This window comes from Pseudophryne corroboree, chromosome 5, assembly GCF_028390025.1.
Source record: "Pseudophryne corroboree isolate aPseCor3 chromosome 5, aPseCor3.hap2, whole genome shotgun sequence".
NCBI classification, from domain to species: Eukaryota; Metazoa; Chordata; class Amphibia; order Anura; family Myobatrachidae; genus Pseudophryne; species Pseudophryne corroboree.
In genome coordinates, this window is record NC_086448.1 from 411,225,371 (window position 1) to 411,244,211 (window position 18,841).

The window sequence follows — 18,841 nt, forward strand, 5'->3', positions numbered from 1 at the left end:
ATAACAATTAATACACTGGTCATACCTATAGCTAAGCATTGATGGTATTCATATATGATAATTAGCAGATGCAGTACAGCTTGCTTGTAATTGTGGTCCCACTGGTCATACGTATAGCTAAGCATTCATGGTATTCATATATAATTAGCAGATGCAGAAAGCTTGCTGGTAATTGTGGACCCACTGGTCATACCTGCAGGTAAGAGAACAATGAGATATGAGGTTGCTTCATAGTTCTTGCATATTGATCACGAAGTTGTCCAGTATAAGTCATAAACGGCACCCTTAGAAATTTTCACCCTTTGAAATCTTTCATCCCACACCTATTCAGCCACGCTGATTCAGCTAGACTACACACTAATATCAAGACCAACAAACATGTGTATGTAAGCACATTGATTGATTGGACCCTCCCCTAGCCCATCACCCATTTGAAGCAATAAAACTTAAACAAACAAATGGTGTGTGGAGATGAAACCATCACACATTCCCCAAGTAACTAATAATAAAACTTGATTCAATCTGTTAATAACAATTAATACACTGGTCATACCTATAGCTAAGCATTCATGGTATTCATATATGATAATTAGCAGATGCAGTACAGCTTGCTGGTAATTGTGGTCCCACTGGTCATACCTATAGCTAAGCATTCATGGTATTCATATATAATTAGCAGATGCAGTACAGCTTGCTGGTAATTGTGGCCCCACTGGTCATACCTGCAGGTACAGTAAGAGAACAATGAGATATGAGGTTGCTTCATAGTTCTTGCATATTGATCATGAAGTTGTCCAGTTTAAGTCATAAACGGCACCCTTAGAAATTTTCAACCTTTGAAATCTTTCATCCCACACCTATTCAGCCATGCTGATTCAGCTAGACTACACAATAATATCAAGACCAACAAACATGTGTATGTAAGCACATTGATTGATTGGACCCTCCCCTAGCCCATCACCCATTCGAAGCAATAAAACTTAAACAAACAAATGGTGTGTGGAGATGAAACCATCACACATTCCCCAAGTAACTAATAATAAAACTTGATTCAATCTGTTAATAACAATGAATACACTGGTCATACCTATAGCTAAGCATTCATGGTATTCATAGATGATAATTAGCAGATGCAGTACAGCTTGCTGGTAATTGTGGTCCCACTGGTCATACCTATAGCTATGCATTCATGGTATTCATATATAATTAGCAGATGCAGTACAGCTTGCTGGTAATTGTGGACCCACTGGTCATACCTGCAGGTAAGAGTACAATGAGATATGAGGTTGCTTCATAGTTCTTGCATATTGATCATGAAGTTGTCCAGTATAAGTCATAAACGGCACCCTTAGAAATTTTCACCCTTTGAAATCTTTCATCCCACACCTATTCAGCCACGCTGATTCAGCTAGACTACACATTAATATCAAGACCAACAAACATGTGTATGTAAGCACATTGATTGATTGGACTCTCCCCTAGCCCATCACCCATTTGAAGCAATAAAACTTAAACAAACAAATGGTGTGTGGAGATGAAACCATCACACATTCCGCAAGTAACTAATAATAAAACTTGATTCAATCTGTTAATAACAATTAATACACTGGTCATACCTATAGCTAAGCATTCATGGTATTCATAGATGATAATTAGCAGATGCAGTACAGCTTGCTGGTAGTTGTGGTCCCACTGGTCATACCTATAGCTATGCATTCATGGTATTCATATATAATTAGCAGATGCAGTACAGCTTTCTGGTAATTGTGGCCCCACTGGTCATACCTGCAGGTAAGAGAACAATGAGATATGAGGTTGCTCCATAGTTCTTGCATATTGATCATGAAGTTGTCCAGTATAAGTCATAAACGGCACCCTTAGAAATTTTCACCCTTTGAAATCTTTCATCCCACACCTATTCAGCCACGCTGATACAGCTAGACTACACACTAATATTAAGACCAACAAACATGTGTATGTAAGCACATTGATTGATTGGACCCTCCCCTAGCCCATCACCCATTTGAAGCAATAAAACTTAAACAAACAAATGGTGTGTGGAGATAAAACCATCACACATTCCCCAAGTAACTAATAATAAAACTTGATTCAATCTGTTAATAACAATTAATACACTGGTCATACCTATAGCTAATCATTCATGGTATTCATATATGATAATTAGCAGATGCAGTAAAGATTGCTGGTAATTGTGGTCTCACTGGTCATACCTATAGCTAAGCATTCATGGTATTCATATATAATTAGCAGATGCAGTACAGCTTGCTGGTAATTGTGGCCCTACTGGTCATACCTGCAGGTAAGAGAACAATGAGATATGAGGTTGCTTCATAGTTCTTGCATATTGATCATGAAGTTGTCCAGTATAAGTCATAAACGGCACCCTTATAAATTTTCACCCTTTGAAATCTTTCATCCCACACCTATTCAGCCACGCTGATTCAGCTAGACTACACATTAATATCAAGACCAACAAACATGTGTATGTAAGCACATTGATTGATTGGACTCTCCCCTAGCCCATCACCCATTTGAAGCAATAAAACTTAAACAAACAAATGGTGTGTGGAGATGAAACCATCACACATTCCCCAAGTAACTAATAATAAAACTTGATTCAATCTGTTAATAACAATTAATACACTGGTCATACCTATAGCTAAGCATTCATGGTATTCATAGATGATAATTAGCAGATGCAGTACAGCTTGCTGGTAATTGTGGTCCCACTGGTCATACCTATAGCTAAGCATTCATGGTATTCATATATAATTAGCAGATGCAGTATAGCTTGTTGGTAATTGTGGCCCCACTGGTCATACCTGCAGGTAAGAGAACATTGAGATATGAGGTTGCTTCATAGTTCTTGCATATTGATCATTAAGTTGTCCAGTATAAGTCATAAACGGCACCCTTAGAAATTTTCACCCTTTGAAATCTTTCATCCCACATCTATTCAGCCATGCTGATTCAGCTAGACTACACACTAATATCAAGACCAACAAACATGTGTATGTAAGCACATTGATTGATTGGACCCTCCCCTAGCCCATCACCCATTTGAAGCAATAAAACTTAAACAAACAAATGGTGTATGGAGATGAAACCATCACACATTCCCCAAGTAACTAATAATAAATCTTGATTCAATCTGTTAATAACAATTAATACACTGGTCATACCTATACCTAAGCATTCATGGTATTCATATATGATAATTAGCAGATGCACTACAGATTGCTGGTAATTGTGGTCTCACTGGTCATACCTATAGCTAAGCATTCATGGTATTCATATATAATTAGCAGATGCAGTACAGATTGCTGGTAATTGTGGTCTCACTGGTCATACCTATAGCTAAGCATTCATGGTATTCATATATAATTAGCAGATGCAGTACAGCTTGCTGGTAATTGTGGCCCTACTGGTCATACCTGCAGGTAAGAGAACAATGAGATATGAGGTTGCTTCATAGTTCTTGCATATTGATCATGAAGTTGTCCAGTATAAGTCATAAACGGCACCCTTATAAATTTTCACCCTTTGAAATCTTTCATCCCACACCTATTCAGCCACGCTGATTCAGCTAGACTACACACTAATATTAAGACCAACAAACATGTGTATGTAAGCACATTGATTCATTGGACCCTCCCCTAGCCCATCACCCATTTGAAGCAATAAAACTTAAACAAACAAATGGTGTGTGGAGATAAAACCATCACACATTCCCCAAGTAACTAATAATAAAACTTGATTCAATCTGTTAATAACAATTAATACACTGGTCATACCTATAGCTAATCATTCATGGTATTCATATATGATAATTAGCAGATGCAGTAAAGATTGCTGGTAATTGTGGTCTCACTGGTCATACCTATAGCTAAGCATTCATGGTATTCATATATAATTAGCAGATGCAGTACAGCTTGCTGGTAATTGTGGCCCTACTGGTCATACCTGCAGGTAAGAGAACAATGAGATATGAGGTTGCTTCATAGTTCTTGCATATTGATCATGAAGTTGTCCAGTATAAGTCATAAACGGCACCCTTATAAATTTTCACCCTTTGAAATCTTTCATCCCACACCTATTCAGCCACGCTGATTCAGCTAGACTACACATTAATATCAAGACCAACAAACATGTGTATGTAAGCACATTGATTGATTGGACTCTCCCCTAGCCCATCACCCATTTGAAGCAATAAAACTTAAACAAACAAATGGTGTGTGGAGATGAAACCATCACACATTCCCCAAGTAACTAATAATAAAACTTGATTCAATCTGTTAATAACAATTAATACACTGGTCATACCTATAGCTAAGCATTCATGGTATTCATAGATGATAATTAGCAGATGCAGTACAGCTTGCTGGTAATTGTGGTCCCACTGGTCATACCTATAGCTAAGCATTCATGGTATTCATATATAATTAGCAGATGCAGTATAGCTTGTTGGTAATTGTGGGCCCCACTGGTCATACCTGCAGGTAAGAGAACATTGAGATATGAGGTTGCTTCATAGTTCTTGCATATTGATCATTAAGTTGTCCAGTATAAGTCATAAACGGCACCCTTAGAAATTTTCACCCTTTGAAATCTTTCATCCCACATCTATTCAGCCATGCTGATTCAGCTAGACTACACACTAATATCAAGACCAACAAACATGTGTATGTAAGCACATTGATTGATTGGACCCTCCCCTAGCCCATCACCCATTTGAAGCAATAAAACTTAAACAAACAAATGGTGTATGGAGATGAAACCATCACACATTCCCCAAGTAACTAATAATAAATCTTGATTCAATCTGTTAATAACAATTAATACACTGGTCATACCTATACCTAAGCATTCATGGTATTCATATATGATAATTAGCAGATGCAGTACAGATTGGTGGTAATTGTGGTCTCACTTGTCATACCTATAGCTAAGCATTCATGGTATTCATATATAATTAGCAGATGCAGTACAGCTCGCTGGTAATTGTGGCCCTACTGGTCATACCTGCAGGTAAGAGAACAATGAGATATGAGGTTGCTTCATAGTTCTTGCATATTGATCATGAAGTTGTCCAGTATAAGTCATAAACGGCACCCTTAGAAATTTTCACCCTTTGAAATCTTTCATCCCACACCTATTCAGCCATGCTGATTCAGCTATACTACACTCTAATATCAAGACCAACAAACATGTGTATGTAAGCACATTGATTGATTGGACCCTCCCCTAGCCCATCACCCATTTGAAGCAATAAAACTTAAACAAACAAATGGTGTGTGGAGATGAAACCATCACACATTCCCCAAGTAACTAATAATAAAACTTGATTCAATCTGTTAATAACAATTCATACACTGGTCATACCTATAGCTAAGCATTCATGGTATTCATAGATGATAATTAGCAGATGCAGTACAGCTTGCTGGTAATTGTGGTCCCACTGGTCATACCTATAGCTAAGCATTCATGGTATTCATATATAATTAGCAGATGCAGTATAGCTTGTTGGTAATTGTGGCCCCACTGGTCATACCTGCAGGTAAGAGAACAATGAGATATGAGGTTGCTTCATAGTTCTTGCATATTGATCATGAAGTTGTCCAGTATAAGTCATAAACGGCACCCTTAGAAATTTTCACCCTTTGAAATCTTTCATCCCACATCTATTCAGCCATGCTGATTCAGCTAGACTACACACTAATATCAAGACCAACAAACATGTGTATGTAAGCACATTGATTGATTGGACCCTCCCCTAGCCCATCACCCATTTGAAGCAATAAAACTTAAACAAACAAATGGTGTATGGAGATGAAACCATCACACATTCCCCAAGTAACTAATAATAAAACTTGATTCAATCTGTTAATAACAATTAATACACTGGTCATACCTATAGCTAAGCATTGATGGTATTCATATATGATAATTAGCAGATGCAGTACAGCTTGCTTGTAATTGTGGTCCCACTGGTCATACGTATAGCTAAGCATTCATGGTATTCATATATAATTAGCAGATGCAGAAAGCTTGCTGGTAATTGTGGACCCACTGGTCATACCTGCAGGTAAGAGAACAATGAGATATGAGGTTGCTTCATAGTTCTTGCATATTGATCACGAAGTTGTCCAGTATAAGTCATAAACGGCACCCTTAGAAATTTTCACCCTTTGAAATCTTTCATCCCACACCTATTCAGCCACGCTGATTCAGCTAGACTACACACTAATATCAAGACCAACAAACATGTGTATGTAAGCACATTGATTGATTGGACCCTCCCCTAGCCCATCACCCATTTGAAGCAATAAAACTTAAACAAACAAATGGTGTGTGGAGATGAAACCATCACACATTCCCCAAGTAACTAATAATAAAACTTGATTCAATCTGTTAATAACAATTAATACACTGGTCATACCTATAGCTAAGCATTCATGGTATTCATATATGATAATTAGCAGATGCAGTACAGCTTGCTGGTAATTGTGGTCCCACTGGTCATACCTATAGCTAAGCATTCATGGTATTCATATATAATTAGCAGATGCAGTACAGCTTGCTGGTAATTGTGGCCCCACTGGTCATACCTGCAGGTACAGTAAGAGAACAATGAGATATGAGGTTGCTTCATAGTTCTTGCATATTGATCATGAAGTTGTCCAGTTTAAGTCATAAACGGCACCCTTAGAAATTTTCAACCTTTGAAATCTTTCATCCCACACCTATTCAGCCATGCTGATTCAGCTAGACTACACAATAATATCAAGACCAACAAACATGTGTATGTAAGCACATTGATTGATTGGACCCTCCCCTAGCCCATCACCCATTCGAAGCAATAAAACTTAAACAAACAAATGGTGTGTGGAGATGAAACCATCACACATTCCCCAAGTAACTAATAATAAAACTTGATTCAATCTGTTAATAACAATGAATACACTGGTCATACCTATAGCTAAGCATTCATGGTATTCATAGATGATAATTAGCAGATGCAGTACAGCTTGCTGGTAATTGTGGTCCCACTGGTCATACCTATAGCTATGCATTCATGGTATTCATATATAATTAGCAGATGCAGTACAGCTTGCTGGTAATTGTGGACCCACTGGTCATACCTGCAGGTAAGAGTACAATGAGATATGAGGTTGCTTCATACTTCTTGCATATTGATCATGAAGTTGTCCAGTATAAGTCATAAACGGCACCCTTAGAAATTTTCACCCTTTGAAATCTTTCATCCCACACCTATTCAGCCACGCTGATTCAGCTAGACTACACATTAATATCAAGACCAACAAACATGTGTATGTAAGCACATTGATTGATTGGACTCTCCCCTAGCCCATCACCCATTTGAAGCAATAAAACTTAAACAAACAAATGGTGTGTGGAGATGAAACCATCACACATTCCGCAAGTAACTAATAATAAAACTTGATTCAATCTGTTAATAACAATTAATACACTGGTCATACCTATAGCTAAGCATTCATGGTATTCATAGATGATAATTAGCAGATGCAGTACAGCTTGCTGGTAGTTGTGGTCCCACTGGTCATACCTATAGCTATGCATTCATGGTATTCATATATAATTAGCAGATGCAGTACAGCTTGCTGGTAATTGTGGCCCCACTGGTCATACCTGCAGGTAAGAGAACAATGAGATATGAGGTTGCACCATAGTTCTTGCATATTGATCATGAAGTTGTCCAGTATAAGTCATAAACGGCACCCTTAGAAATTTTCACCCTTTGAAATCTTTCATCCCACACCTATTCAGCCACGCTGATACAGCTAGACTACACACTAATATTAAGACCAACAAACATGTGTATGTAAGCACATTGATTGATTGGACCCTCCCCTAGCCCATCACCCATTTGAAGCAATAAAACTTAAACAAACAAATGGTGTGTGGAGATAAAACCATCACACATTCCCCAAGTAACTAATAATAAAACTTGATTCAATCTGTTAATAACAATTAATACACTGGTCATACCTATAGCTAATCATTCATGGTATTCATATATGATAATTAGCAGATGCAGTAAAGATTGCTGGTAATTGTGGTCTCACTGGTCATACCTATAGCTAAGCATTCATGGTATTCATATATAATTAGCAGATGCAGTACAGCTTGCTGGTAATTGTGGCCCTACTGGTCATACCTGCAGGTAAGAGAACAATGAGATATGAGGTTGCTTCATAGTTCTTGCATATTGATCATGAAGTTGTCCAGTATAAGTCATAAACGGCACCCTTATAAATTTTCACCCTTTGAAATCTTTCATCCCACACCTATTCAGCCACGCTGATTCAGCTAGACTACACATTAATATCAAGACCAACAAACATGTGTATGTAAGCACATTGATTGATTGGACTCTCCCCTAGCCCATCACCCATTTGAAGCAATAAAACTTAAACAAACAAATGGTGTGTGGAGATGAAACCATCACACATTCCCCAAGTAACTAATAATAAAACTTGATTCAATCTGTTAATAACAATTAATACACTGGTCATACCTATAGCTAAGCATTCATGGTATTCATAGATGATAATTAGCAGATGCAGTACAGCTTGCTGGTAATTGTGGTCCCACTGGTCATACCTATAGCTAAGCATTCATGGTATTCATATATAATTAGCAGATGCAGTATAGCTTGTTGGTAATTGTGGCCCCACTGGTCATACCTGCAGGTAAGAGAACATTGAGATATGAGGTTGCTTCATAGTTCTTGCATATTGATCATTAAGTTGTCCAGTATAAGTCATAAACGGCACCCTTAGAAATTTTCACCCTTTGAAATCTTTCATCCCACATCTATTCAGCCATGCTGATTCAGCTAGACTACACACTAATATCAAGACCAACAAACATGTGTATGTAAGCACATTGATTGATTGGACCCTCCCCTAGCCCATCACCCATTTGAAGCAATAAAACTTAAACAAACAAATGGTGTATGGAGATGAAACCATCACACATTCCCCAAGTAACTAATAATAAATCTTGATTCAATCTGTTAATAACAATTAATACACTGGTCATACCTATACCTAAGCATTCATGGTATTCATATATGATAATTAGCAGATGCACTACAGATTGCTGGTAATTGTGGTCTCACTGGTCATACCTATAGCTAAGCATTCATGGTATTCATATATAATTAGCAGATGCAGTACAGATTGCTGGTAATTGTGGTCTCACTGGTCATACCTATAGCTAAGCATTCATGGTATTCATATATAATTAGCAGATGCAGTACAGCTTGCTGGTAATTGTGGCCCTACTGGTCATACCTGCAGGTAAGAGAACAATGAGATATGAGGTTGCTTCATAGTTCTTGCATATTGATCATGAAGTTGTCCAGTATAAGTCATAAACGGCACCCTTATAAATTTTCACCCTTTGAAATCTTTCATCCCACACCTATTCAGCCACGCTGATTCAGCTAGACTACACACTAATATTAAGACCAACAAACATGTGTATGTAAGCACATTGATTCATTGGACCCTCCCCTAGCCCATCACCCATTTGAAGCAATAAAACTTAAACAAACAAATGGTGTGTGGAGATAAAACCATCACACATTCCCCAAGTAACTAATAATAAAACTTGATTCAATCTGTTAATAACAATTAATACACTGGTCATACCTATAGCTAATCATTCATGGTATTCATATATGATAATTAGCAGATGCAGTAAAGATTGCTGGTAATTGTGGTCTCACTGGTCATACCTATAGCTAAGCATTCATGGTATTCATATATAATTAGCAGATGCAGTACAGCTTGCTGGTAATTGTGGCCCTACTGGTCATACCTGCAGGTAAGAGAACAATGAGATATGAGGTTGCTTCATAGTTCTTGCATATTGATCATGAAGTTGTCCAGTATAAGTCATAAACGGCACCCTTATAAATTTTCACCCTTTGAAATCTTTCATCCCACACCTATTCAGCCACGCTGATTCAGCTAGACTACACATTAATATCAAGACCAACAAACATGTGTATGTAAGCACATTGATTGATTGGACTCTCCCCTAGCCCATCACCCATTTGAAGCAATAAAACTTAAACAAACAAATGGTGTGTGGAGATGAAACCATCACACATTCCCCAAGTAACTAATAATAAAACTTGATTCAATCTGTTAATAACAATTAATACACTGGTCATACCTATAGCTAAGCATTCATGGTATTCATATATGATAATTAGCAGATGCACTACAGATTGCTGGTAATTGTGGTCTCACTGGTCATACCTATAGCTAAGCATTCATGGTATTCATATATAATTAGCAGATGCAGTACAGATTGCTGGTAATTGTGGTCTCACTGGTCATACCTATAGCTAAGCATTCATGGTATTCATATATAATTAGCAGATGCAGTACAGCTTGCTGGTAATTGTGGCCCTACTGGTCATACCTGCAGGTAAGAGAACAATGAGATATGAGGTTGCTTCATAGTTCTTGCATATTGATCATGAAGTTGTCCAGTATAAGTCATAAACGGCACCCTTATAAATTTTCACCCTTTGAAATCTTTCATCCCACACCTATTCAGCCACGCTGATTCAGCTAGACTACACACTAATATTAAGACCAACAAACATGTGTATGTAAGCACATTGATTCATTGGACCCTCCCCTAGCCCATCACCCATTTGAAGCAATAAAACTTAAACAAACAAATGGTGTGTGGAGATAAAACCATCACACATTCCCCAAGTAACTAATAATAAAACTTGATTCAATCTGTTAATAACAATTAATACACTGGTCATACCTATAGCTAATCATTCATGGTATTCATATATGATAATTAGCAGATGCAGTAAAGATTGCTGGTAATTGTGGTCTCACTGGTCATACCTATAGCTAAGCATTCATGGTATTCATATATAATTAGCAGATGCAGTACAGCTTGCTGGTAATTGTGGCCCTACTGGTCATACCTGCAGGTAAGAGAACAATGAGATATGAGGTTGCTTCATAGTTCTTGCATATTGATCATGAAGTTGTCCAGTATAAGTCATAAACGGCACCCTTATAAATTTTCACCCTTTGAAATCTTTCATCCCACACCTATTCAGCCACGCTGATTCAGCTAGACTACACATTAATATCAAGACCAACAAACATGTGTATGTAAGCACATTGATTGATTGGACTCTCCCCTAGCCCATCACCCATTTGAAGCAATAAAACTTAAACAAACAAATGGTGTGTGGAGATGAAACCATCACACATTCCCCAAGTAACTAATAATAAAACTTGATTCAATCTGTTAATAACAATTAATACACTGGTCATACCTATAGCTAAGCATTCATGGTATTCATAGATGATAATTAGCAGATGCAGTACAGCTTGCTGGTAATTGTGGTCCCACTGGTCATACCTATAGCTAAGCATTCATGGTATTCATATATAATTAGCAGATGCAGTATAGCTTGTTGGTAATTGTGGCCCCACTGGTCATACCTGCAGGTAAGAGAACATTGAGATATGAGGTTGCTTCATAGTTCTTGCATATTGATCATTAAGTTGTCCAGTATAAGTCATAAACGGCACCCTTAGAAATTTTCACCCTTTGAAATCTTTCATCCCACATCTATTCAGCCATGCTGATTCAGCTAGACTACACACTAATATCAAGACCAACAAACATGTGTATGTAAGCACATTGATTGATTGGACCCTCCCCTAGCCCATCACCCATTTGAAGCAATAAAACTTAAACAAACAAATGGTGTATGGAGATGAAACCATCACACATTCCCCAAGTAACTAATAATAAATCTTGATTCAATCTGTTAATAACAATTAATACACTGGTCATACCTATACCTAAGCATTCATGGTATTCATATATGATAATTAGCAGATGCAGTACAGATTGCTGGTAATTGTGGTCTCACTGGTCATACCTATAGCTAAGCATTCATGGTATTCATATATAATTAGCAGATGCAGTACAGCTCGCTGGTAATTGTGGCCCTACTGGTCATACCTGCAGGTAAGAGAACAATGAGATATGAGGTTGCTTCATAGTTCTTGCATATTGATCATGAAGTTGTCCAGTATAAGTCATAAACGGCACCCTTAGAAATTTTCACCCTTTGAAATCTTTCATCCCACACCTATTCAGCCATGCTGATTCAGCTATACTACACTCTAATATCAAGACCAACAAACATGTGTATGTAAGCACATTGATTGATTGGACCCTCCCCTAGCCCATCACCCATTTGAAGCAATAAAACTTAAACAAACAAATGGTGTGTGGAGATGAAACCATCACACATTCCCCAAGTAACTAATAATAAAACTTGATTCAATCTGTTAATAACAATTAATACACTGGTCATACCTATAGCTAAGCATTGATGGTATTCATATATGATAATTAGCAGATGCAGTACAGCTTGCTGGTAATTGTGGTCCCACTGGTCATACCTATATCTAAGCATTCATGGTATTCATATATAATTAGCAGATGCAGTAAAGCTTGCAGGTAATTGTGGACCCACTGGTCATACCTGCAGGTAAGAGAACAATGAGATATGAGGTTGCTTCATAGTTCTTGCATATTGATCATGAAGTTGTCCAGTATAAGTCATAAACGGCACCCTTAGAAATTTTCACCCTTTGAAATCTTTCATCCCACACCTATTCAGCCACGCTGATTCAGCTAGACTACACACTAATATCAAGACCAACAAACATGTGTATGTAAGCACATTGATTGATTGGACCCTCCCCTAGCCCATCACCCATTTGAAGCAATAAAACTTAAACAAACAAATGGTGTGTGGAGATGAAACCATCACACATTCCCCAAGTAACTAATAATAAATCTTGATTCAATCTGTTAATAACAATTAATACACTGGTCATACCTATACCTAAGCATTCATGGTATTCATATATGATAATTAGCAGATGCAGTACAGATTGCTGGTAATTGTGGTCTCACTGGTCATACCTATAGCTAAGCATTCATGGTATTCATATATAATTAGCAGATGCAGTACAGCTTGCTGGTAGTTGTGGCCCTACTGGTCATACCTGCAGGTAAGAGAACAATGAGATATGAGGTTGCTTCATAGTTCTTGCATATTGATCATGAAGTTGTCCAGTATAAGTCATAAACGGCAGCCTTAGAAATTTTCACCCTTTGAAATCTTTTATCCCACACCTATTCTGCCATGCTGATTCAGCTATACTACACACTAATATCAAGACCAACAAACATGTGTATGTAAGCACATTGATTGATTGTACCCTCCCCTAGCCCATCACCCATTTGAAGCAATAAAACTTAAACAAACAAATGGTGTGTGGAGATGAAACCATCACACATTCCCCAAGTAACTAATAATAAAACTTGATTCAATCTGTTAATAACAATTAATACACTGGTCATACCTATAGCTAAGCATTGATGGTATTCATATATGATAATTAGCAGATGCAGTACAGCTTGCTGGTAATTGTGGTCCCACTGGTCATACCTATAGCTAAGCATTCATGGTATTCATATATAATTAGCAGATGCAGTAAAGCTTGCAGGTAATTGTGGACCCACTGGTCATACCTGCAGGTAAGAGAACAATGAGATATGAGGTTGCTTCATAGTTCTTGCATATTGATCATGAAATTGTCCAGCATAAGTCATGAACCGCACCCTTAGAAATTTTCACCTTTTGAAATCTTTCATCCCACACCTATTCAGCCACGCTGATTCAGCTAGACTACACACTAATATCAAGACCAACAAACATGTGTATGTAAGCACATTGATTGATTGGACCCTCCCCTAGCCCATCACCCATTTGAAGCAATAAAACTTAAACAAACAAATGGTGTATGGAGATGAAACCATCACACATTCCCCAAGTAACTAATAATAAATCTTGATTCAATCTGTTAATAACAATTAATACACTGGTCATACCTATAGCTAAGCATTCATGGTATTCATATATGATAATTAGCAGATGCAGTACAGCTTGCTGGTAATTGTGGTCCCACTGGTCATACCTATAGCTAAGCATTCATGGTATTCATATATAATTAGCAGATGCAGTAAAGCTTGCAGGTAATTGTGGACCCACTGGTCATACCTGCAGGTAAGAGAACAATGAGATATGAGGTTGCTTCATAGTTCTTGCATATTGATCATGAAGTTGTCCAGTATAAGTCATAAACGGCACCCTTAGAAATTTTCACCCTTTGAAATCTTTCATCCCACACCTATTCAGCCACGCTGATTCAGCTAGACTACACACTAATATCAAGACCAACAAACATGTGTATGTAAGCACATTGATTGATTGGACCCTCCCCTAGCCCATCACCCATTTGAAGCAATAAAACTTAAACAAACAAATGGTGTGTGGAGATGAAACCATCACACATTCCCCAAGTAACTAATAATAAATCTTGATTCAATCTATTAATAACAATTAATACACTGGTCATACCTATAGCTAAGCATTCATGGTATTCATATATGATAATTAGTAGATGCAGTACAGATTGCTGGTAATTGTGGTCTCACTGGTCCTACCTATAGCTAAGCATTCATGGTATTCATATATAATTAGCAGATGCAGTACAGCTTGCTGGTAATTGTGGCCCTACTGGTCATACCTGCAGGTAAGAGAACAATGAGATATGAGGTTGCTTCATAGTTCTTTCATATTGATCATGACGTTGTCCAGTATAAGTCATAAACGGCACCCTTAGAAATTTTCACCCTTTGAAATCTTTCATCCCACACCTATTCAGCCATGCTGATTCAGCTAGACTACACACTAATATCAAGACCAACAAACATGTGTATGTAAGCACATTGATTGATTGGACCCTCCCCTAGCCCATCACCCATTTGAAGCAATAAAACTTAAACAAACAAATGGTGTGTGGAGATGAAACCATCACACATTCCCCAAGTAACTAATAATAAAACTTGATTCAATCTGTTAATAACAATTAATACACTGGTCATACCTATAGCTAAGCATTCATGGTATTCATATATGATAATTAGCAGATGCAGTACAGCTTGCTGGTAATTGTGGTCCCACTGGTCATACCTATAGCTAAGCATTCATGGTATTCATATATAATTAGCAGATGCAGTAAAGCTTGCAGGTAATTGTGGCCCCACTGGTCATACCTGCAGGTAAGAGAACAATGAGATATGAGGTTGCTTCATAGTTCTTGCATATTGATCATGAAGTTGTCCAGTATAAGTCATAAACGGCACCCTTAGAAATTTTCACCCTTTGAAATCTTTCACCCCACACCTATTCAGCCACGCTGATTCAGCTAGACTACACACTAATATCAAGACCAACAAACATGTGTATGTAAGCACATTGATTGATTGGACCCTCCCCTAGCCCATCACCCATTTGAAGCAATAAAACTTAAACAAACAAATGGTGTGTGGAGATGAAACCATCACACATTCCCCAAGTAACTAATAATAAAACTTGATTCAATCTGTTAATAACAATTAATACACTGGTCATACCTATAGCTAAGCATTCATGGTATTCATATATGATAATTAGCAGATGCAGTACAGCTTGCTGGTAATTGTGGTCCCACTGGTCATACCTATAGCTAAGCATTCATGGTATTCATATATAATTAGCAGATGCAGTAAAGCTTGCAGGTAATTGTGGACCCACTGGTCATACCTGCAGGTAAGAGAACAATGAGATATGAGGTTGCTTCATAGTTCTTGCATATTGATCATGAAGTTGTCCAGTATAAGTCATAAACGGCACCCTTAGAAATTTTCACCCTTTGAAATCTTTCATCCTACACCTATTCAGCCACGCTGATTCAGCTAGACTACACACTAATATCAAGACCAACAAACATGTGTATGTAAGCACATTGATTGATTGGACCCTCCCCTAGCCCATCACCCATTTGAAGCAATAAAACTTAAACAAACAAATGGTGTGTGGAGATGAAACCATCACACATTCCCCAAGTAACTAATAATAAAACTTGATTCAATCTGTTAATAACAATTAATACACTGGTCATACCTATAGCTAAGCATTCATGGTATTCATATATGATAATTAGCAGATGCAGTACAGATTGCTGGTAATTGTGGTCCCACTGGTCATACCTATAGCTAAGCATTCATGGTATTCACATATAATTATCAGATGCAGTACAGCTTGCTGGTATTTGTGGCCCCACTGGTCATACCTGCAGGTAAGAGAACATTGAGATATGAGGTTGCTTCATAGTTCTTGCATATTGATCATTAAGTTGTCCAGTATAAGTCATAAACGGCACCCTTAGAAATTTTCACCCTTTGAAATCTTTCATCCCACATCTATTCAGCCATGCTGATTCAGCTAGACTACACACTAATATCAAGACCAACAAACATGTGTATGTAAGCACATTGATTGATTGGACCCTCCCCTAGCCCATCACCCATTTGAAGCAATAAAACTTAAACAAACAAATGGTGTATGGAGATGAAACCATCACACATTCCCCAAGTAACTAATAATAAATCTTGATTCAATCTGTTAATAACAATTAATACACTGGTCATACCTATACCTAAGCATTCATGGTATTCATATATGATAATTAGCAGATGCAGTACAGATTGCTGGTAATTGTGGTCTCACTGGTCATACCTATAGCTAAGCATTCATGGTATTCATATATAATTAGCAGATGCAGTACAGCTCGCTGGTAATTGTGGCCCTACTGGTCATACCTGCAGGTAAGAGAACAATGAGATATGAGGTTGCTTCATAGTTCTTGCATATTGATCATGAAGTTGTCCAGTATAAGTCATAAACGGCAGCCTTAGATATTTTCACCCTTTGAAATCTTTTATCCCACACCTATTCTGCCATGCTGATTCAGCTATACTACACACTAATATCAAGACCAACAAACATGTGTATGTAAGCACATTGATTGATTGTACCCTCCCCTAGCCCATCACCCATTTGAAGCAATAAAACTTAAACAAACAAATGGTGTGTGGAGATGAAACCATCACACATTCCCCAAGTAACTAATAATAAAACTTGATTCAATCTGTTAATAACAATTAATACACTGGTCATACCTATAGCTAAGCATTGATGGTATTCATATATGATAATTAGCAGATGCAGTACAGCTTGCTGGTAATTGTGGTCCCACTGGTCATACCTATAGCTAAGCATTCATGGTATTCATATATAATTAGCAGATGCAGTAAAGCTTGCAGGTAATTGTGGCCCCACTGGTCATACCTGCAGGTAAGAGAACAATGAGATATGAGGTTGCTTCATAGTTCTTGCATATTGATCATGAAGTTGTCCAGTATAAGTCATAAACGGCACCCTTAGAAATTTTCACCCTTTGAAATCTTTCATCCCACACCTATTCAGCCACGCTGATTCAGCTAGACTACACACTAATATCAAGACCAACAAACATGTGTATGTAAGCACATTGATTGATTGGACCCTCCCCTAGCCCATCACCCATTTGAAGCAATAAAACTTAAACAAACAAATGGTGTGTGGCGATGAAACCATCACACATTCCCCAAGTAACTAATAATAAATCTTGATTCAATCTGTTAATAACAATTAATACACTGGTCATACCTATACCTAAGCATTCATGGTATTCATATATGATAATTAGCAGATGCAGTACAGATTGCTGGTAATTGTGGTCTCACTGGTCATACCTATAGCTAAGCATTCATGGTATTCATATATAATTAGCAGATGCAGTACAGCTTGCTGGTAATTGTGGCCCTACTGGTCATACCTGCAGGTAAGAGAACAATGAGATATGAGGTTGCTTCATAGTTCTTGCATATTGATCATGAAGTTGTCCAGTATAAGTCATAAACGGCACCCTTAGAAATTTTCACCCTTTGAAATCTTTCATCCCACACCTATTCAGCCACGCTGATTCAGCTAGACTACACACTAATATCAAGACCAACAAACATGTGTATGTAAGCACATTGATTGATTGGACCCTCCCCTAGCCCATCACCCATTTGAAGCAATAAAACTTAAACAAACAAATGGTGTGTGGAGATGAAACCATCACACATTCCCCAAGTAACTAATAATAAAACTTGATTCAATCTGTTAATAACAATTAATAAACTGGTCATACCTATAGCTAAGCATTCATGGTATTCATAGATGATAATTAGCAGATGCAGTACAGCTTGCTGGTAATTGTGGTCCCACTGGTCATACCTATAGCTAAGCATTCATGGTATTCATATATAATTAGCAGATGCAGTAAAGCTTGCAGGTAATTGTGGACCCACTGGTCAAACCTGCAGGTAAGAGAACAATGAGATATGAAGTTGCTTCATAGTTCTTGCATATTGATCATGAAGTTGTCCAGTATAAGTCATAAACGGCACCCTTAGAAATTTTCACCCTTTGAAATCTTTCACCCCACACCTATTCAGCCACGCTGATTCAGCTAGACTACACACTAATATCAAGACCAACAAACATGTGTATGTAAGCACATTGATTGATTGGACCCTCCCCTAGCCCATCACCCATTTGAAGCAATAAAACTTAAACAAACAAATGGTGTGTGGAGATGAAACCATCACACATTCCCCAAGTAACTAATAATAAAACTTGATTCAATCTGTTAATAACAATTAATACACTGGTCATACCTATAGCTAAGCATTCATGGTATTCATATATGATAATTAGCAG